Consider the following 23,047-nt stretch of genomic DNA (forward strand, 5'->3'; position numbering starts at 1 on the left):
ACCTCTATCTGTTCTGGGCTCCACCCCCCACATCTCTGTGTCATGCTTTTTTGGAGACACCAATACCGATATCAACATTTGACTTCATCTCAAAGTGCATCCTTTGTTTAAAACTCTTAAATTTAGTTACTACAGGAAGTGGTATTTTGTATTCAATTGGCTTACTTTGCTTTGGCTATTATCACACTTGACCTTGACCTTTCATAAAACAGCAACACCCTACAATAGAAGGAGGCACTGAGAGACTGAGGAAAGATGGTGGTCTTTGGGGTTCAGGCACTTGCACATGAAAAGTATCTGACCATAGTTTCTCTTCGAAGCCCAGTTGCCTGGTATGAAATGGATCAATAATTTCTAAATTCTATAGTTATTATGAAAATTAGAGCTAACAGAAGTCAAGTATTGGGACAATGGATAGCCCATCATAGATACTCATGGGTAGCTGTGACTCTCCTAATACAGCAAGGTGCTCCTACTTTTAGTACTGTGTCAGGTTTATTTCTATTGCTTTGTAAAGCAGTTGACAATCATTGCCACTATATGTATGGTCTCTTTTTTTCTCCGCAGTAATATAACTCTAACAAAATTCATGTTATGAATCTTTGGGATGGAGTATGTCACTGTCCATAACTCATATTTCTCTTTAACTTAACATTTCTCTCCTTTTATTTATTATACTTGATAAAGCAAGTTTCTAGTAATAGTTCAGGAGGCAGGAGCCATTTTTCATGCCTAGACATCGGTTCTGTTCTGCAAAGACATCAAAAGGCTTAATTTTATGTGCCCATACTTCATTTTTTTCCTGAACTCCGCTTGCTCCATGTTGATGGTGAGAGCAGAGAGGCTCCTCTGGGTTTTATATATAATAATATATTTATTTTTGAAAGTCAGAGCTCAGAATAAAATTTGCTTCCTTTAAAATATAAATAGGAATTTTGCCCTATAAAGCACACCCCTCCCATACAATTAAAATTAGCTGTCTTGTCAGGTTAAACACCCTTTCATTTTATAATGATTGAACTACTAAGCCCATTTGCCTCATTGTCACTCATCTGCCTCTTGTCAATTCTCTTTTAAAGAAAAATCCATTTCATAAGATTCATACATTCAAAATGCTAGGAAGAATTATACCTGGAAAAGGGACCAAACATGAGTACTAGTAGCTACGTGCTAGCCTCTATTTGGCTGTGTAAAATTATCTCAGAAATGATACTGCTCATCTTTTGTTGTAGTTGTTGTTAACCTTCACCAGAGGATATTTCTTCCATTGATTTTCTAGAGAGAGTGGAGGGGAGGGAGGGAGGGAGAAAGAGACAGAAACATCAATGTGAAACACATTGATTGGCTGCCTCCCACATGCACCCTGACTGGGGCTGGGATCGAACCTGCAACGCAGGTATGTGCCCTTGACCCTTCGAACCCACGACCTTTCAGTGTGCAGGTCAACGCTCTAACCACTTAGAAACACTGGCCAGGGAAGAAACTGTTTATCTTTGGAAAGTGAGCATTCCTTTCCTCACATAGTACCCTGGGAGCTGTAGCCAGAGCTGTGCAGGCCCTAAGGCAGAGCTCAGCTATTGCTTCCTGCTCACTCCCTGGAATGTTTTTCATGGGCAGACCCCGGACAGACACAGGGAGCATGCAAGGCAGTCCTGGAGGGGAGAAGATATTCCTAGAGAGTCTGAGATGCATGGAAAAGTAGAAAGATACCATCCCAGTGGTGTTTTGAGAGAAGAGATGGAAGGATGATGAGCAAATGTCATTCATGGAAGCCTCAGCTGTCTCTTTTATGCTTTAATACAACTTGATGGACCTACCTGATGTAAGTCACGTTTTAATTCATAGTGCTCCTCTAAAACCGAAAGCCCAGGGGAAATAGCCCTGGATTTCAACAACCTCATAAAGGCTCTACCTACTACTAACAACATGCATTTGGGGCTAGAGACTGACTCAGAGGCATCGGACACTACCCCAACAGGCCTCCCAGAGCAGGGGTGGACATGCTTCTCCATGGCCAACATGCTGCCTGGGCACAGAGCGACATTCCCTCTCAATGCCCAAATACCCATTCGTGTTATCTTTCCCCTTTCAGTATCTTCAATTTCTCTCTTTCCATGCATTAATGCCTCAAAGGTCTTCTCAAATTGAAAGACACCACCCCCCCAAGATTCACTTTTTAGTCTTTATAACTTTCCTATGACTCCTAAAAGTCTTAAATAAGTGATTTATGGATGTTAATTCTATTTTCTCCCATCTATTCTCTCCTCAACTTCCTACTATCAGGGTAATTTTTTCATCATGCTCCAAAATCAATAAAGTCCCATGTTCTTTACAATTCTAGAGCCGCTCACTTGTTCTGGCTTTCCTCCACATTTTTTTAAATAATACAGGCACATTCTGTTGGCTCCTTGGAGCTCTTTTCAATATCAAGAGGAAGAGCAGAGAGTTCAAGATTTTTATCATGGGTTTACATCTGCTTGTACATATCTATGTTGTCAATGACTTTGGAAATCAACCAGGTAAAAGGTATGATAAATACTCTCTCCTGAAAGTTAATGAGATTGATCAAAAAACATTCCCAAATAGATGGTATTTCAAACCTCTGGACAGAGAGAAGAGACACATTGTACAGCTCAAGGTGAACAGTGTCCAGTGGAGCTAGGCAGCTGCAGCCTGCACGGCCACAGATGGGCCCTCTGCAAAGAGGTGAGCTCAGATAATACCCAGGAAAGGCAAGGCCAGAATCTACCTCCAAACCAGCTCTGGGTCTGCCATAATGAGGGATAAGCTGGTGAACAAGGGCTCTGTGGGCTACTCAAGGTCTCCACATAGTCACTGGTGAGTGAATGAAAATGAGCCACAGAGAGAGTGAGGTAATACGAAGACCTGAATGAACCAGCTGTCGATAGCAAAGTACGGCTACAATTCCATTCTTAACAGAGTTAGCATCAAATAATAGATTTTAACCATAAGTCATTTTTTGCTATATTTCTTCTTTGAAAGGATCATTTTGGGAAATGGTTAATGCCACTAATGTTTTCTGTGGATTAATTCTACCTTCAAAATCTTTATATAAATAAGGATTAAGACTATTACACATATTGGTTATGTTGCACAAAAGAATATTCGGCACAAAACTCATTTATTTTCTAATGATAATTATGCACGGTTCTTTTCTCTGAGGATGCAGACTAGAATTTAGTCTTCAAGAGTACCCATTCTAGTGCTTTATAAAGGGACTATAGATTAAAATTTTCAGATGTTTTCTTCATCCTAAAATATTATAAGATTCTTAAACATTTTATCTAATAGTAAACTTCAGTGCAAGAATTTTGGATTTTTTAAATAGAAATCTATTACATGGAAGATATTGGTCAGTTCTGATAGAATATCAGAGCCCCTCCTGCCGACTTGTGCTGATATGTCTTTGTTTTCACTTTCATTTGCATAAAGTACAGTTTGTAACAGCATTCACCAGAGTTTTAGCAATTCTTTAATTTTCAGAAACACTTCTATCTTTGAACTCCTTTTTAGTAGTCAGATCTTTTCAGAAAAAAATAAATCCTAAAATTTTAAAATAAATGCTAATGATACTTGTTTTACACTCTTTTCCACTACTCCCTTGGTCCAAAATACACACACATTCACACACACACTGAATAGGCCATGATCTCTTTTTCCTCTCTTCTCTCTGTGGGTTTTCTTTAATGTCACCCAGGCTTTAAATTCATTCAGGATCCAGTTTCTTCCTCAGTGGCCCACGGAGTGTGCCAGGAACTGTAATCAATCTGTATTATACCGCCCTCTATACAAGTCACCTTCATTTCTGTGGAATCCATTTATAGTTCATGATTCATTATATTTTTCCATGTAACTTTCAAGTTCTTTAGAGCTTCTTAAATGCATATTTAAGCTTCATTCATACATATTTCCTCACATATCTCTTTAATTCTCAAATGAACAGAGAATAAATGCTGCCAGTGTTTTCTTTCTTTGATCACATCTCCCTCTGTTCTTGTGTCAGGAAGATCTTAAGATTCAGAAAATAAATGAAAGATAATAGAAAAAAAATTAAAACATTGATGTTTGTCAGTAAAACACCCTCCTTTAAATGTTGGGGGTAAATAAAAATAATTTGATGCACATATGATTTATAGGTGCTTTATATATATTTAGCAATTGGTTACACGGGACATTAGTTTTTCCTAGGAGATAAATCCAGATTTTCATCAAGCTCAAGAATTACTATCTCCGAGACCGGTTTGGCTCAGTGGATAGAGCGTCGGCCTGCGGACTGAAGGGTCCCGGGTTCGATTCCGGTCAGGGGCATGTACCTTGGTTGTGGGCATATCCCCAGTAGATGTGCAGGAGGCAGCTGATCGATGTTTCTCTCTCATCGATGTTTCTGACTATCTCTCTCTCTCCCTTCCTCTCTGTAAAAAAAATCAGTAAAAAAAAAAAAAGAATTACTATCTACAGAACAGGAGGTGGGTAGGGGAGATAAACATTCTCATGCACTGCTAGTAATAATACCAATTAGTAAAGCAAACAGACATGAGAGTAGGGAAAGATATAGCTGTAAGGATGGTCATCAAGTGTTGCTTATAATAGCAAATAAAATTGGGAAACCCAATTTTGGAACTCAACAACAGAGGATCAATCAATTAAGGGGGATGTGTAAAATGGAGTATAAACCAATCATTTAAAATGATGTTATATAAAACTAATAACGCATTATAAAATTACTTGGTACAAGTACAATACAATTTAACAAGTTTAAAAACTATGTACAATATAATTCAATTTTGAAAATACACACAAACACAAATGATAAATAAGTAAATTAAGCATATCCTTCAAAATCTTAATAATATGTATTACCAAATAAATGGCAAACCAAGATTTTCTATTTTCTTCCTTTTTAACTTATCTGACTTTCTAAATTTTCATATTTATATGAAATATAAATGTGTATATCTTAGCTTTTTGAAGTCTTCTTGGGAAAAATAAATTTCTTTCAAAATACCATATGTTTCCATGTATAAGATGCTATTTTTTTTTCTAAAATCATTAGACTGAAAATCGAGAGGTGTCTTATACAGGGAAGTCAGGCAAGGAGGGAGCCGTGCAGGTGCATAGCTTCCCATACCTTGTCAAACAGGCTTCCTCCAATCACGAGCCTTATTGTTACTGACATCAGCTGATGCCATAATTGGAGGTGAAGGTGGAGAGTGCACAGATGCAACACCAGATAGTTCTGAGCCCATAAAGATGTCAAAAAATAAAAAGATAAATACCGGTAAGCAATTGTTCTTACTCTGAAAAATTCAAACTGAATGTAATCAGCTATGCAAAAGAGCATGGAAATAGAGCTGCAGAGAGACAATTTGGACCTCCTCCCACTGATTGTAGGATCAGACAGTGGAGAAAACAGGAAGAACAACTCCTTAAGATGCCAAAAAAGCAGAAGGCCTTAAGAGGAAAACCAGCAACATGTTTAAAATATTGATTTCTTAATTTGGGGTTAGAAAAGTGGGGGGAGGGGTCTCTTATACATGAGGGCGTCTTATACACACACACACACAAAAAAATACGGTAAGCCTGGCAACGATGAGCATGTGGAAAAGGTAACTCATAAGTTATTGAACAAGAAAAAGGCCTTTTATGGACCCATGATATAAATCTGCCATGAATTGAGGAGTATCAATTAACTTTTAAAATTTTTATAGAAAAGGGGGGGGAAAAGTACCTGCTTTCACAAGAAATGATTCAGATCAAAGATGAACAAAGAGGGAGAGAGGCTGACTCAGTGCTGTGAACAACACGATGCAACAGCAGCAGGGCCATAGCTTACATGCGAGGATTGGCCTGAAAGCTTCTGTATAAAAGATTTCAACCAATTCAGTTCAGGAAGTAGAATGGAATACAGGTGGGCTGTAAACATCTCTTCAGTCATGGGAAAAATTCAGGCAAAGATACAGTTGGAAGAAAGGTCACCATGTAGCATCAGGCAGGTGAGATATCAGTAATTTTCTTTTCTGCTCTTTAATTTGTATATAATTACTGTAAATATATATATTTTGCAGCCCTTGCAAATGCAACTTGTGGTCATTGTAAATTCCAGAGGCTCATCCAACTGGAGAATGGACTGCGTTTTTGAATCCCATCTGAGTCTCAGATGCATGAGCAAGGGTCTGTGCCCATGTGTTGTCAGTAATAATTCCGTTTTGGGAGTAAAGTGGCTCCAGTACTGAATAAAGATGGTGAACTACATTTCCTCTGAAAAGAACAAAGTCCAACACACACACGTGAAAGATGATGCTGGCACACAGACAGAAGAATCATGTAGTGAGCTTATGAATGTTAATATTCTGAATGTGTAAAAAAGGAGGTTTCTTATTATTAAGGACGACATCCTGTATAGTCTGTCAGTACAGAGGAGACAAGAGGGACTCAAGCTTTAAAAATTGAATGCCATCTACATGTTTAGCTTGAATAGATGGTAGGAAATTGATGCATGAATTGTGTGGAATAGATAAAAAGGTAAAATTGAAAAAATGGAACAAGTCCCAAATCTGAAATGAAAAAATTGAGTCTGTTCCCTGAGTTTTCAGCAAAGGAGCTATGTGATATTTGGAGGAAATTCTTAACTTCTTAACAGCCCAGTTTATTTGGCTATAAATTATGGATAAAAATATTTTATAAGAAGAGCAAACAAAAAACATATGTACAAAGTTTGTGTGTAAATTGTACAATTATTGATCTTAACTCATATCTCCACAGTGTTATAGGTAACATGCTTTCTAAGCATTATCCTATATAATAAGAGAGAAACATGCAAATTAACCATCCCTCCACTACGCTGAAACCACGCCCACAAGCCCATCCAAGTGACTATGCAAATTATCCGACAAAGATGGCAGTTAATTTGCATACTCAGGTGTCAAGCGCCCAAGAAGGCAACAGCGGCCACAGTCGCAGGCCATCTTCGCCAGCCACAGGAGGCACACCAAGCCACACCCAAGGCTCCCGGGATTTTTGCCGGTCGGGGAGCCGAGGCCGCCCGCGCCTAGCCACGCACACAGGCTCCTGGGACCTTGCTGGCGGAGAGTGAGATGTTTGGAAGACTTGGCAGAGCAGGAGATTTCTGGACATAGAGCAGAGCAAGAGAGAGGGTGGCTTGGAAGGCGCGGCTCCCTCTCTCACCCCAGCTTCCTCATCACGTCTGTGGAAACTGACAGCAGGGAGGCGGAAGTCCCACCCCCAAAGAATCAGCCAGAATTAGCCATTGGTCAGACAGTTCTCAGCAGCCTGACAGTCAGGACTCTCATTCACCTACATCTCAGACTGTGACAGTAGAGAGGTGGGACTATGCCTAAAGAACAACTGTTGATACGGCATAGCTCTGTAGCCGAAAGATGCCGGTGTTATTGACAGAAAGTGTCTGCAGAGCAGCGTATGTCTGATATTGAAAGAAGGCGGCACCTGCGACAAGATGTATCTGAACACTAGCTACTGGAAAAATGTTTCTCTGATGCCGAAAAACACCAGTGTTATCAACAGAAAATGTCTAAAGACCAACATGCCTTTGAAGTTGAAAGAAGGTGGTGGTGATGACAGAATATGTCTAGAGAATAGTCATCAACAAGTACTGCCCATACCAGTAGAAACTCCATTCTCAGCGAAAATGGAGTATATGATGATGCAATCCTCGAACATAGTTGTGGTGGAATGACTATTCGATGTGAATTTTGCCTATCACTAAATTTCTCGGATGAAAAAACATCTGATGGGAAATTTACTCAATGTTGTAGCAAAGGGAAAGTCTGTCCAAATGATACACATTTTCCAGATTACCCGGCATATTTTAAAAGATTAATGACAAACGAAGATTCTGAGAGTAAAAATTTCATGGAAGATATTTGTTCCACAAATAGTTCTTTTTCTTTTGCTTCCATGGGTGCAAATATTGCATCTCCATCAGGATATAGGCCATACTGTTTTAGAATACATGGACAAGTTTATCACCGTACTGGAACTTTACACCCTTCGGATGGTATTTCTCGGAAGTTTACTCAACTCTATATTTTGGATACAGCTGAAGCTACAAGTAAAAGATTAGCAATGCCAGAAAACCAGGGCTGCTCAGAAAGACTCATGGTCAACATCAACAACCTCATGCATGAAATCAATGACTAACAAAATCATTCAAGATGCTACATGAAGTAGAAAAGGAAGCCCAATCTGAAGCAGCAGCAAAAGGTCTTGCTCCCACAGAAGTAACAATGGTGATTAAATACGATCATAACAGTGACCCGGGTAGATATAATTCTCCCTGTGTAACCAAGGTTGCTGTCATATTCAGAAATGAAGATGGAGAACCTCCTTTTGAAAGGGACTTGCTCATTCATTGTAAACCAGATCCCAATAATCCAAATGCCACTAAAATGAAACAAATCAATATCCTGTTTCCTACATTAGAAGCAATGCCATATCCTATTCTTTTTCCACATGGTGAACAAGGCTGGGGAACAGATATTGCATTAAGACTCAGAGACAACAATGTAATCAACAATAATACTAGACAAAATGTAAGGACACAAGTCACACAAATGCAGTATTATGGATTTCATCTTTCTGTATAGGACACGTTCAATCCTATTTTAAATGCAGGAAAATTAACTCAACAGTTTATCATTGATTCATATTCACAAATGAAGGCCAATCGGATAAATTTCATTAAAGCAAATCAATCTAAGTTGAAAGTTGAAAAATATAGTGGTTTGATGGATTATCTCAAATCTAGATCTGAAAAGGACAATGTGCCGATTGGTAAGATGATAATACTTCCATCATCTTCTGAGAGTAGTCCCAGAAATATGCAGCAGTGATATCAGGATGCTATGGCAATTGTAACGAAGTATGGCGAGCCCGTTTTATTCATAACCATGACATGCAACCCCAAATGGGCAGATATTGCAAACAATTTACAACACTGGCAAAAAGTTGAAAACATTGGCTTGGTAGCCAGAGTTTTTAATATTAAGCTGAATGCTCTTTTAAATGATATATGTAAAGTCCATTTATTTGGCAAAGTAATAGCTAAAATTCATGTCATTGAATTTCAGAAACACGGACTGCCTCACGCTCACATATTATTGATATTAAATAGTGAGTCCAAATTACATTCCTCTGATTAATTCCCTTTCAATGTGCATGAATTTTGTGCACTGCCGGGGTCCAACCCCAGCGGGTCCAGGGGTCCCCAAAGGTGTGGATGGAGTCGGCGAAGAAGGAATGACACGGAGACGGAGTTCAGTTGATCAGCAGCCTAGCCAGGATCTCTAGCCAGGATCTCCAGCCAAGTTCTGGTCTGGATCTCCAGAGAGGTTCTGCTGTTTATTGTTTTGTTACATCCGTATTTATACCAGTTGATTTTAATCCTGTCAATTTCTATTACAAAGGTTAGGGCGTTTCTTATCTCCATTCCAGGGAGTAAAGATTATGTAGCTTAAGCATGATTGTTTGTAGTTAAAGTGATTAACTACCCGCCTGGCACTTAGTTAAGGAGTTTCATCCCCTCCCTAACTTCAGGGAAAAATTCCTACCTGGGGAAACAACCTTTCTAGGAGAGGCATCCCCTCCCTGACTTCAGGGAAAAATTCCTACCTGGGGAAACAACCTTTCTTGGAGAGGTGACCTTGGTTAAAACACACAGCGCTAAGGGGAGCAAACATATTAAGAACAGTATGCTATATACGCCAGGTCCCTTGAAACATATGCTGTGCAGATGTTTCTTTCCTGCAGCGACTGTGTCAAGCAGCAAGGATGGACCGGCTTCCGGCAGTGCACTGGGCTACTAGTCTATATCTATAAAAGCCTAAGTGACCGTTACAACTTGTTGACTGACTGGTCAACCGGTTGCTATGACGCACAGTGACCACCAGGGGCAGATGCTCAACACAGGAGCTGCCCCCTGGTGGTCAGTGCACTCCCACAGCCAACCTCCCACAGCCAGCCAACCTCCCACAGTCCCTCCCTTCCCCCCCCCCCCCCCCCGGCTGGCCCCGATCCACCCTGATTGGGACTGGGTGAGACGGCCCCAATTGACCCCGATTGCAGACCAGGCCTAGGGACCCTACTTATACACAAATTTGTGCACTGGGCCTCTAGTTTCATATAATCACACAATGTTGTAAGATATTTAAGGATGTGGTCTAAGGATATAAAGTTTCCTATTTTAATATGGGAAAACAAGAACTACCATTTCAAACCATAATATTATAAGAACAATAACTTTTCTTTAAAATTGTTGGTACTGATTTATATTTAAACACATTTTTTACTATTCACTTCTAATTTGCTGCTTTGTGAAAGAACAATTTGAATAATCTTTAACTATCAGAAGTTCTTTTATTCATTTATTTGTAGAAGATAGGTGATCTTATGCTCTTAACTGTTCATTTTTTTGTACCCATAATTATCTTATTGCAAAAGATTGTGTTTGCAAGAAACAGTACGGTAACTTTATCTCACTGCTTACCACAAATTCTAATAACCAGACAGTGAAATGAGACCCACCTAAGATGATTAAAGAGAGAGAAAATATGGCCTAAGCAGAAAAGTTAACACAATTATACTGGATAATTTTATCTTGCTTTTTAAAGCATGAGTTGATTTAACAACTGTCTCAAATGTCTGACAGTAATAATCTCTATCTTCATTTTCTACAGATCAAGAAAAATTGAATCTTAGAAAAAAGAAGAAAATAATACTGGAGAGGAATAGCCTGGCCTGAACACTGTGCCGATCCTAGCTAACTCAGCAGATGTGGCTTCTGCTCCCATACACCCTTTGGACGTGGAGGTAGCATTTGTGGGCTTGGTGGTGAAGAACTGAAGAGAGCTGGGGCTAGAGGAGCCCTGTTTTTGATTCTGACAGCTTGCTACTTTTGAAGCAAAGTACCATAACTTTTGCCCCCTTCTTCCTGGATGAATGAGAGGATGATGCAATAGTGATGTCAGCATCCTGAACATATCCCAATAGGCAATGTTTGGCTGCTCCTTCTGTTTGAAATGATGCTGTGTCTTAGTGGCCTGAAGCTTTGAAGTGTTGCTTGGCATGTCCTTTCTCTCATGGAGTTCTCACCAATCAAACACAACAGATTCAGCAAAGTACTAATTACGTTGAGTCTTGCTTGCCTCCATTAGTCATCTTTGTATGAATCCAATAGGGTAGGTTCCTTTCAGGAGTGAGGGGTCTTTCTAAAATGGTTTTATCCACCCTAACCGATTTGGCTCAGTGGACAGAGTGTCGGCCTTCAGACTGAAAGGTCCCAGGTTCGATTCTGGTCAAGGGCATGTACCTTGGTTTTGGGCACATCCCCAGTAGGGGGTGTGCAGGAGGCAGATGATCAATGTTTCTAACTCTCCCTCTCCCTTCCTCTCTGTAAAAAAAAAATCAATAAAATATATTTAAAAAATAAAAATTTAAAAAAATGGTTTTTTTCCTGATTTTCATGAAGAGCAGTGAGGAACTAGAACTGTGTCACTAATGAAAAGAAATCCTGTCTGAGAATTCTTACTAGAGCTAGGTTGTACCACCCTTTGGGCCTTCTGATGGAAAAATAGAATCAAGTCTCAAATAATGCCTTTTGAATTATCTCTAGTATTATAGATGCAGGATGGTGCTGTATAATATCTCTGTGAATGTGAAACATCTCGTACCTGCTTAGTATATGCACAGTGATCATGCTTTATCAGAGCTGTTTTGAATAATGCTATTCTAGAATGTGTTCTTTCCAAATGATGACTGAAAAGCTAATTTAAAAAAAAATGGTGCCAGGTATCACAGTAGTAACAGAACTTGGCTGTTTTCTGAGCATTTGTTTTTTACTTTTTTTTTTTTTTAATGGAGTGTGCTGGATGTCTCTATAATTTTGGTCAGGTGCCTACAAAACCTGGAACAGCTGTTGATGTTATTGACTTATCACATACTGCTATTAGTCTTTTTATATAAACATATATAAAATTGAATTCTTGGAAACTTACCTGGTAAGCTGGGCTGTCAACTTTGGACAAAGAATCCCATCGGTACTATGTTGGATTGGCATTGTATAGAAATTAACAGCCATATAGGTTCAGAAACATTTAACATATATTTCCCGTTTGTACAGAGGTAATGCACTGTATTAAATATGTAAGGTCTTATCTACGTGGGTTTGATTACAGAAACTAATAAAGTATCATCTAAGTAAAAAAAAGAAAATTGAATCTTTATTACTACAAAAGAGATCTAGTTTAGGGGGAAAAATTCAAACAGTATTTATCTAGAGTCAACATGATTGCACTGAAAGACCTGGGAATTAGAAGACCTGTCCAACTCTACACCTTAATCAGCAACTTGATCTTGGCCATGTTTTCAAATGAGCCTTCCCTTGCTTATCTGTAGCAGGAATAAACTGGGTGAGCTTCCTGCCTCACCGGTTGTGAAAATCCAAATGAGAAAATGTGTGAAAAGCACTTTGTAAACTGTAAGGGCTAAACAAATAAAGCTGTTATTGAGTGTGGAACTTAGTGGCAGAAGTCCCCCCCCCTCCCCCCAACCCCCCACCCCCCTCAAAAAAACCTCTGGGAGTGAGTCAGAGACTCATCATTCTGGGATGGTTACATATTCAGGCCTCTGCAAATGCAGCAAGACAGATTAGATCAACACCCTGTAAATACTTTGTCAAGAGAGGATATTATTTTACTTGCAGATGTAGCTGGGAACTTAGAGCCTCCTATGCTTTTACCTGATAACAAGATATTCTATCACTAGCGCTTTGATTTTTCTGGTATAAAAGCCTTATAGGGACAGTTGTCCTTCCTCCTGATTTTCTTTCCCTTTCAATTCTCTCTTGCAAGGATGTACTTCTTTCACTGGGCCATGCTACAGCGCTGTACTATGCTGCACTCATCACCGTCTCATCCGACATGTCTTCACACATTCATTCATGAGATATTTACTAACTAAAGACTGTGTACCATTTGCCTCCAGCTTCTCTCTGCCTCGGTCCTGTTGTGGTTTCTTGGCCTATATTTATTTCTCTCTATTGCCCACCTCCACAACAAAGGAGAATGTCCTGGGATAGCCACAATCTGTAAGTGAAGAGGAAAGGAATGTCCTATCATGGCTAGCTGGTCACTTGAGCCACAAACTGTATAAGTCATGCATTTTTTATTCTTTCAGAAATTCCTTATGTTTTGTTAGAAAATTTCTTGTTATTGGGTTAAGGATTTTGAGGAAGATCATCCTGCCAGGATATTAAATAATCACCATGTCTCAGGCTAATGCTAATTTATTTCCCTTAATTCCAGGCTACCGTTCTTTTTATCAACTAGTCCTGAAATATCCATGTTTGTCTTTGCAGCACCAAAGACACTATATTTTGAAATATTTTCTCTATCAAACTGAATTTTATTAAGCAATATTTTTTGTTTTATTAATAAGACATATCAATCTAAATTCATGATCAGTGTGAGACAACTATTACTACACAGAGTTAATAAAATTACAGGGAAGACTTTTGTGGATTGTATTAGCCTCATTTGCTCTACAGAGAGTAAATATATGAATTCCATTTCATTGTTTGAAAATGTTTAAAATAGCTCTATGAACTGAATGTTTGTGTGGCCCCCAAATTCATATGTTGAAGTCCTAAACCCCAATGTGATGGTTTTAGAGGTAGGGTTTTGGGAGATGATTAAATTTTGAATAGGCCATGAGGGGGAGATCTTCATAATAGAGTTAGAAATAAGATTTGAAGTACTGGTAGAGAGTGCCCTTATAAGAACATATAAAGTCTCTCCCCTCCTCCTCCTCCTCCTCCTCCTCCTCCTCCTCCTCCTCCTCCTCCTCCTCCTCCTCCTCCTCCTCTTCCTCCTCCTCTTCCTTCTCTCTCTCTCTCTCTCTCTCTCTCTCTCTCTCCCCCTCCCTCCCGCCCCCCCCCCCCCGCCCCTGTGCACCAAGGAATGTCCATGTGAGCACTCAGTGAGAAGGTGGCCATTTGCAAGACAGGAAAAGAGCTCTTGCGGGAACCTGTCTATGCTGGTACCTCCCTCTCCGACTTCCAGCTCCCACAATTGTGAGAAAATAAATGTCTGTTATTTGAATCATTGTTATAGCATCCTGAACTGACTAATAAGTTCACTCAACCCCATTACTATCTTCTTGCACACAGAGAGTTGAGCAATCCCAGGAAAGAATCACTCCATCAGAACAAGAGCTCTGAAGCAACTTTGTGTTTTCAATTCTTTAATACTGACCATAATGTGTGAATTATATGTGTCTTTAAGTCACCCCAAATTAGCTTGGGCCATTCTAATTCATTAAGTTATTGGTCATCATATATAAGTTATTTATGGTCTCAGGAAAAAAATCTTTTAAATATTTTATTGTTGAGAGAAATATTTAGGATAAAGTATCAATAAATGTGCCCCTCTTTTGTGAGAATATTTTTCCTTTGGGTAGAATTATGTTAAAAATTATTGAGAACCGATGTACCTGGGTTGGCATGCCCTGTTTCTAAGCACCTTCAAAACTTTGAATGGTAAACATTCCTATGTGACCAAAGAAGAAACTGAGCATTAGAGAGAAAGACGTGTACCCAGGGCCATGCAACTAATTAGTGGTGGAGCTAATATTTGCTCTCTGGATTCTCTGATTCCAAAGTTCCCAGACTTTCAAGTGGATTTCACAGTCATTGTAGCTAACAATCTGAACCACATTCTGCCCTAAAGTGAGATGATGAATTTCTAGTGAAATTGAGGACCTGGGTTACAGAAGTGCTGACCTTTGCGTCAGTCCATCCATTCTGATCAACCTAAGGTGGGTAAGCCATCATGCAAAGAGAGTGGAAGAGTAAGAAGGGTCCTTATACTTATCGATGAAGGATGAGGATGCTTGTCTGAAGAGGGAAAAAATGACCCCATACCTTTTATCATCAATAAACCTTGATCTTTTCATCTGACTCTTAAATAACATTTTCATTAAGATTTGGCAATGGGCCTGCCTGGCATGGCTCAGTGGTTTAAGGTTGACCTATGAACCAGGAGGTCACGGTTTGATGCTTGGTCAGGACCATATGCCTCCCCGGGTTGTGGGTCAGGCCCTGGTGTGGGGTGTGCAGGAGCAGTCAATCAATGATTCTCTCTCATCACTGATGTTTCTATCTCTCTCTCCATTTCCCTTCCCCTCTGAAATCAATAAAAATATATTTTAAAAAAAAGATTTGACAATGGATTTCACTAACTATACCCTTTGACCACATACACATGAGATAGGGGCTCCTGGTGCTGCTGCTTCCTAGCTATGTGATCTCTGTCTCAATTTTCTTATCTGTAAGTTGGGGGAAAATAATAGTACCTGATATTTAGGGTTATTATGGTGATTCTATACCTTAATACAAATGCATTTTTGAACATTGTTTTTGTTGTGGTTTCTTATCTTAGCAACATTTCTATTAAATGTTATGATGTCAATTATTATTTTTAGAATGTGTGCTGTAATGTTCTATAATAAATATACCAATAGAAAAAAATATTTTCCTGACTTTTATTTGGATTGGTCTAGACTGAAATATATATTGCTCATTTACTGCTTCGTTCTCTGTATAATCACCACTTTCCAAAAGAAAGATCTTTCCTTATTTGAGGGCTCTGACAGGAAGAACTGGAATGAGATTAGAAAGCACAACCAACAAATCCCCATAGATACAGGTTAAAAACTTATTGACCTCATCAAATTAACAAAATAGGAACTACTCAAGTTGAAGATGGAGTACAGACAAATGAAAAGGTCAAATTAACATAAAGAAATGTTGCTAAGATAAGAAACCACAACAAAAACAACGTTCAAAAATGCTAAGTAGATATTCTGAAGGAAAAGAAATGCTAAAATAAAAACTAGAAATATGCTTCGAAAAAATTCAGAAAGGATGGAAATACAAAATGAGCTTGCAATAAAGCAAGTCATGTTCTCTAAAACTGCATTGAAGGACACATGAAAGTCTTATAAGCTTCCTGAAAACATCAAATTTGTCTGGTCTTTAATACATATATCAATGTTATATGATGTTATATACATTTTTCTGAACTACCTGGTTGAGGAATGATAGTAAGAATAGATTTTATAGCCATAAATCTGTCTTTAATTCTGTTTCCAAATACTGTGCCTGTGTGTGCCGGTTAGTGAATGGTTGGATACTGCTATATTAATCATTTCACTTTGTCCCAAACACTTTGATCCAGTTGAGAAATAGCTTGGGAATCAAGCAGACTTCAGAACATCAGCTTTATTGCTTGTAAACTGAATTAGAAAACTCAATTTCCATCTGTAGGCTGCTCATTCCTCTTTTTAAACCAGATTCACTCTCCCAGTCGCAAGCACAAGTGTCCATGGACTGTCCATGCACGTTGCTTCCATTTAATGGTCTGAGACTAGTGCTCTAATTCTGGATTATAGGAAAACTAGGGACCCAGTGCACAACATTCATGCACTGAGGGTTGAAGAGGTCCCTCAGCCTGACCTGCATCCTCTCGCAGTCCAGGACCCCTTGGGTAGCAGGGCTAATCCTTCAGGTGGACATTCCCTGAGGGGTCCTTAGTGCTGCCACAGAGGTGAGAGAGGCTCCTGCCACCCCACTGCTCTTCTCAGCCATGAGCCTGGCTTCTGGATGACCGGCACTCCCCCTGTGGGAGTGCACTGACCACCAGGGGGCAGCTCCTGCATTGAGCATCTGCCCCCTGGTGGTCAGTGCACATCACAGGGACTGGTCATTCTGCTGTTTGGTCTATTTGCATATTGGCCTTTTATTATATAGGATATGGTAAATGGATTGTGGATCCTTGAAGTCAGACAGATTAGAGTGTATATATCCAGTCTAATGTTCTTGAATAAGTTATTTCAAGTCTCTGAATTTCAGGTTACTCTTCTCTAATGTGGGGAGAATAAAATTTACCCCTGATAAGAATCCCAGGCTTCAAATTCCAAGTGTAAGAATATAATGTGTTTATTACTTAACTGTGTGTTTTTCATCTACACACATTCCTAGTGTTAAACACTGTTCACAGGGCTGGTAGAACAATGAGCCTCCATCATGTCGAGAATGCTGCCCATCAGGGTGTTATGGTACAGTTTCAGGGTCTTGCAGCTGCCAAGGGAGTGGAGGCGGTGAGGAGAGAAGCTGTTCCTGAGTCATCAGTACCTGAGTAACAACTGAGATTGCCATTGACTCACTCCAAAGGGCCCCAGCTGGCACCACAGTTGTGGTTGACTCTCTGCCACCTTGGAGATAAGGAGATCTTACTGATACTGGTGCTACCTCCCTCCGCCCAGCTGCTCCGTGTACCCCCTCTAATGTTTGGAGTTTAAAATACATATTCCTAAAAGCAATCTGGAGATCCCTCAAAAAATTAAGAATAGAACTACCACAAGAATAGAACCCAGCAATCCCTCTCCTGGGTACATACCCGAAAACCTCTGAATCATGTATTTGCAAAGATATATGCACCCCTATGTTCATTGAAGGATTATTCAAGGTGGCCAAGGCATGGAAACAACCATTGTCTCATGATAGAGGACTGGATAAAGAAGATGTGGTACATATACACAACGGAATACTACTCAGCCATAAGAAAGGATGAAATAGAGCCATTTGCAACAATATGGATGGACCTTGAAAATATTATGCTAAGTAAGTGAAATAAGTCAGTAAGAAAAAGCTAAGAACTATATGATTTCACTCATATGTGGTATATAAAACTGAAATTTATGAACACAAACATCAGTGTGGTGATTGCCAGGAGAGAAAAGGGGGTCCTAATATAAGGTGACAAGAGAAGATTGAACTTTTGGTGGTGGGCACACAGTGCAATATACAGATTTTGTAACATAGAAACCCACACCTGAAACCTGTATGTTCAAGTTGACCAATGTCGCCCCAATTTAATAAATAAATATTTTTAAAAATAAAATTCACATCCCTCTTTCTCTTTTTCCTTGAGTCCTGCATGTTATTTTTCCCCCACCCATTTGTGGTGGAAGAACAGCCCTTCTCTTCTATTTGCTGCTCCAAAATACTTTTCTTTTATTAATGAACTAGAGGTCCAGTGCAGGAAATTCATGCACAGGTAAGGTCCCTAGGCCTGGCCAGTGATCAGGGCCGATCAGGTTCCCCGCCTCCCCACCTCCTCCTTCCCTCGCTCCCTCAGTGCCCTTCCACTGCCAATGGTCACCCACCATGTTCCATGTCATCCCCTGGTGATCAGCACAGATCATAGCAAGCCATCGAACTCCTGAGGGGACACTTTGCATATTAATCTTATATATATATATATATAGATTCTCCTTTGCAGTTCTACTTGATCTGAGGATTCTAATTTTCCCCACAAATTTAGACTTTGAACTATGGCCTCACCTGCAACATTGTGGTGTCTTCATGAATGGAAGGAAGGGGTAGGTGGAAATACCGAGAGGAAGAACAAAACAAAGCAAAACTCACACACACACGTGTGCGTGCACATGCATCAATATCTGAACATATTCCCTAGCCCTAGCAACTCTGTGCTGTTGGTTGAGATGAGATAAAGTAAATGTGCCTTGCATAAAAGACATTAATCGACTAAAGTGTGTTACTAGAACTAATGTATATAAGTAATGGATCATTCACACTGAATGAGATGCAAAGCATTACAGTGAAAAGACATCAGCTCTAGAAGTGTGTTTATGTGTGTGTGCATTATCTGTCTCTGAATATATGTTTAGAATATTTAAAACAAATTCAATTTAATAATGGCTTATTAATTTCCATGCATTGTTTGCTATACTGTGCTAATATGATGATAGATATAAAATAAGTTGAACATAGATAAAATATAAAAATCAGTTGATCAAAACAAAATCAGTTGATCCTCAAACAACATAGGTTTGAGGTACATGGGTCCACTTAGATGCAGATTTTTTCAGTATTGTGAATATTTTTCTCTTCCTTATGATTTTCTTAATAACAGTTTCTTTTCTCTAACACTTTATTGTAGGAATACAGTATAAATACATATAACATACAAGATATGTGATAATTGACTGTTTATGTTATCAGTAAGGTCAAGAACAGGCTAGTTTTAGGGAGTCAACAGTTACACTAGAATTTTCAACTGTGTGAGGGATTGGTGTCCCTAACTCCCATGTTATTCAAGGGTCAACTGTATTTTTGGTTATTATGAGGAGCAAATATTGAATTATTTGTCAGAGCAGCTTTGATTTCAGTCTTCAAAAAACTCCCTCTGAAGCCTTGACACTTTGGTCAAATAGATTCAAACATTATATCAACTTGTAAGAGTGAACTAGGACTGATATTGAATCCAAAATCGGAAAGCCATTCTAAATGACCCGAGTCACCAGTCAAATCTCCTTTCAGGTAGAGCTGCTCTAGAAGGACATCAAGGACCTCCTGACTTGTCCAAGCATAGAGGGGACACATAGAAGGCAGACGTTTTCTGAGAGGAACATTTTTCTCTAATGTGACTCAATGTTCCATTTAGAAAGTCGTGGAAAAGGTGAAAATCTATCATTTATTTGTATTCAGTAGTCTTCCCAGTGTTTTCCCCTTTGCTAAGATGAGAGAGAGAGAGAGAGAGAGAGAGAGAGAGAGAGAGAGAGAGAGAGAGAGAGAGAGAGAGGGAGAGAATAGCAGGCAATCCTTATGAGGCTAAAGAAAATTGGGGCTAATCAAAATCAAAATCCAACATCTACTATAGAAAGAACAATCAAGGGACATTTGGCCACATACAAGTTCAAAGAAGATTGGTAGCTGACAATCTAAAAACAAGTCATTTTATTCTAAAGGTCTGTAGACAAAAGGGGGAAACAGAGGACGGCCTAGCCTATGGGTTTCATGGAAATAGTGGCACATAAGAGTCACATAAAAATAGTTATGTTACTCCATATTAGCTGCTCACCAAAATCAAAGTCAAGTTTCATTTTTATGAACGCCAGCACTCCTTTCCAAGTTTCTTTGTGTTAGTGGATTCTGTAGTGGTTTGTTTTTTAAAAAAAATGTTTAATCGATTAGGCTGTAACTTGCAATTTAGTAATTTTATTACATAGGCTTTCTCTCCTAGATGCTTTGTGAATATTCTTTCATATTTTACCTGTGTCATAGTTCAGAACTTCTGAATGCGGACAGCATATGTTGTTTACCTCTTTCCCCAAAATGCTCTCAATATCCACACCTAGCTGGTGTTGCCACTGGCTCTCTGACTCTGTACCTAACAAGAAACTCCTAGGGGAGAGTAAGAGTTCTTAGTTGGCAATCTCTTTAGAGTCATCCATCTCTTACATAATCCAGGCCTTGCTCGCACCAGATGTGGAGAGAACAAATGGGGAAAATTCAGAAATCATTAGGATCCCAATGCTTGGGGCTTTTTATTCCCGTTCAGGGACAGAGGCTCACTCCGTCCCCACTGCAAAAGCACCTGCAGGTGATTTCCTGGTGTGGATTTCCCGGAGCCCAGTTCCAACCAGTAGGGTGGGGAATAAGGGACTTGGCTACAAACCTCAAATGCAGTGTCAACATGCTGAGACCATGTCCCTGAGCTCTTGTTCCTTACAGCATGGGAGAAAATGACCCTTTAATTTGTACTCAGTCACAAACATATTTGTATGAAGAGCATTTCCCTGAGACTTCTGTGCTGGGAATTAAAGCTATGTCTATACACATAAAATAAACAAACTGCCCGGTGGCGGAGACGCTCATTCCAGCTGTCTTAATGATCAATGTGGATGGCTGCGCAATCGATTCAACTGCAGCCATCGGTATCCTTCACCAACTCCAGAAAATCTGCTGCAAATGCAATGGCTGGGATATTGGAAAGTGCTCACGCTTCTCAGATATGTGTTTGATTTAAGGAACTCTGACATAGTGAAAAATCAACTTTTATTTATTCCATTTTTTACAGCCTGCAATCTAGTGTTTTTGGGTCAAAATTTGAGGTCTATGTTATTTGAAACATAAGAAACTCTCCTCAAAATCTAATCACTGATAATTTCTCTAAAATGTTATCCAGAATTTATTCTGATCCTTATCATGCTAAATATATAGTTAAAACTGACAGGAAGGATCCCATCATAATTTGCAAGAGAGAAAAGCACAAATGTCTAAAAACACATTGTTTGGCTCAGAGAAACGTAGCTCAAAGTCTAGCATCTTAGACTGTAAATTTTTTTCTAGTCTGTATCACAGGCAAAGGTGTCACATTTGGCAGCTTTTCTAGGTATTCTTTCAATAATCAGAGTCAGACTGCAACCTAAAAGGATTCAGTAATTCTTATAGCTGGGCTTTTTCAAAGACTATCTTGGAAGAAATCTTTTTTTCCCTACATTATGAATATCAAAGAGATGAACTTCCATAGAAGCCACTGTGTTTGCTAAAAGTAAAATAGAAACAAAAGCCATCAGGGAGCCCTGCCAGTGTGGCTCAAGTGGTTGAGCATCCACCTGTGAACCAAGAGGTCACTGGTTAGATTCCTGGTCAGGGCACATACATGCCCAGGTTTTGGGCTTGATGCCTTATAGGGGTGTTCAGGAGGCAGCCAATCGCTGATTTTCTCTCATCATTGATGTTTCTTTCCCTCCCTTTCCTTTCCTCTCTGAAATCAATAAAAATATATTCTTTTAAAGGAAGGCATCAGTGAAAAATATGTGCATAGGCATATATACTGGGCTCACAGTGAAGTTATAATATCAAATGTCCCCAAATCAATGGAATCCCAAGTGGATTTTTGTAATAATACTGAATGCAAGAGATAAAAGAGAGAACTGTCTATCTTTATAAAAAAACGTTTACTAGTTAATGTAAATATAACTGGGGCTGTTCTGCTGGACACATAAAGTCTATCCTCTGGGAATGGTGAATTTCTCTACTAAAATAGAGAGATGCTTATATCCAAAATACTCCATGTCAAGGAGGCACAATAAACTGAGAAGATCACAGAATATCTCTGTTGCCAATTTATTTCTACTAGAAATGAGTTGCATTTCTTGTGAAATACAAGGCACATATTCCTTTAAGGCAGCCGTTCTCACAGGTCTCAGGATCCTTTATACTTTTAACAATTACTGAGGAACTCCAGAGTGCTTTTGTAGATGTGGGCTATGTGTCCACCAATGTTTATCCTATGAAAAATTAAAACTAGCAAGCCTGTAAAACAAAAGTGTATCCAAGCATTCATTCCAAAATCCCTCATCTTTCAACCTATGGAAACTGCACTGTACACTTGTGGGAGAATGAGAGTGAAAATGGTAAACAGTGTCTCATTATTATAATACTCTCACCTCACAAACACCATAAAAGGGTTTTGGGAACTGCTAGAAAGATCTTGGGGACTTTAAGGGTTTCAGACCACACTCATTATGAGAACCACTGTTCCAAGTTCCCTTTTTGTTCCTCATGAAAGAAGGATAATAATGATCATGAAGATTGTTGGTATTGATGGACATTTCACCCAAAGTAGGCATCAGAAATTTGTAAAACTTATCTAAGTTATTTAGTTTATTCCTAATGAATAATGTAACAAATCTATAAAAGATAAATAATCACTGAGAAAGAGTTTTTGTATGAAAGATCATGCAAAAGAGAAACATAAATAACCATCACTTGATGATTGTTGCGGCTACTGAGAATGTGCTGAATTCGCTGTACTAGATACTGAAAGGACAGGAACAAGAACATTTTTTTCAGGTTCAGTTCTGCAAAGGAACATGGAGTTCACTGGGCATAATGAAGCATGAGCATAACACTTCACACAAAGCACGCAGGGACACAGCACCAGATGGAGGAGCTCAACAGATGCTTCACAGAGGCTATCTTCATGTCTGGTTCTGAAAGTGACAGTCAGCCCTGCCCTGCACTCGCACCCTGACACTGGCATCCTAGATCAATGATATCACTGAGGCAAAGAATGGCTCAAAGGAAATAAATGATAGGTATTAAATTTGGATATCTATCAAC

This window comes from Myotis myotis, unplaced genomic scaffold (assembly GCF_014108235.1).
Source record: "Myotis myotis isolate mMyoMyo1 unplaced genomic scaffold, mMyoMyo1.p scaffold_m19_p_3, whole genome shotgun sequence".
NCBI lineage: Eukaryota > Metazoa > Chordata > Mammalia > Chiroptera > Vespertilionidae > Myotis > Myotis myotis.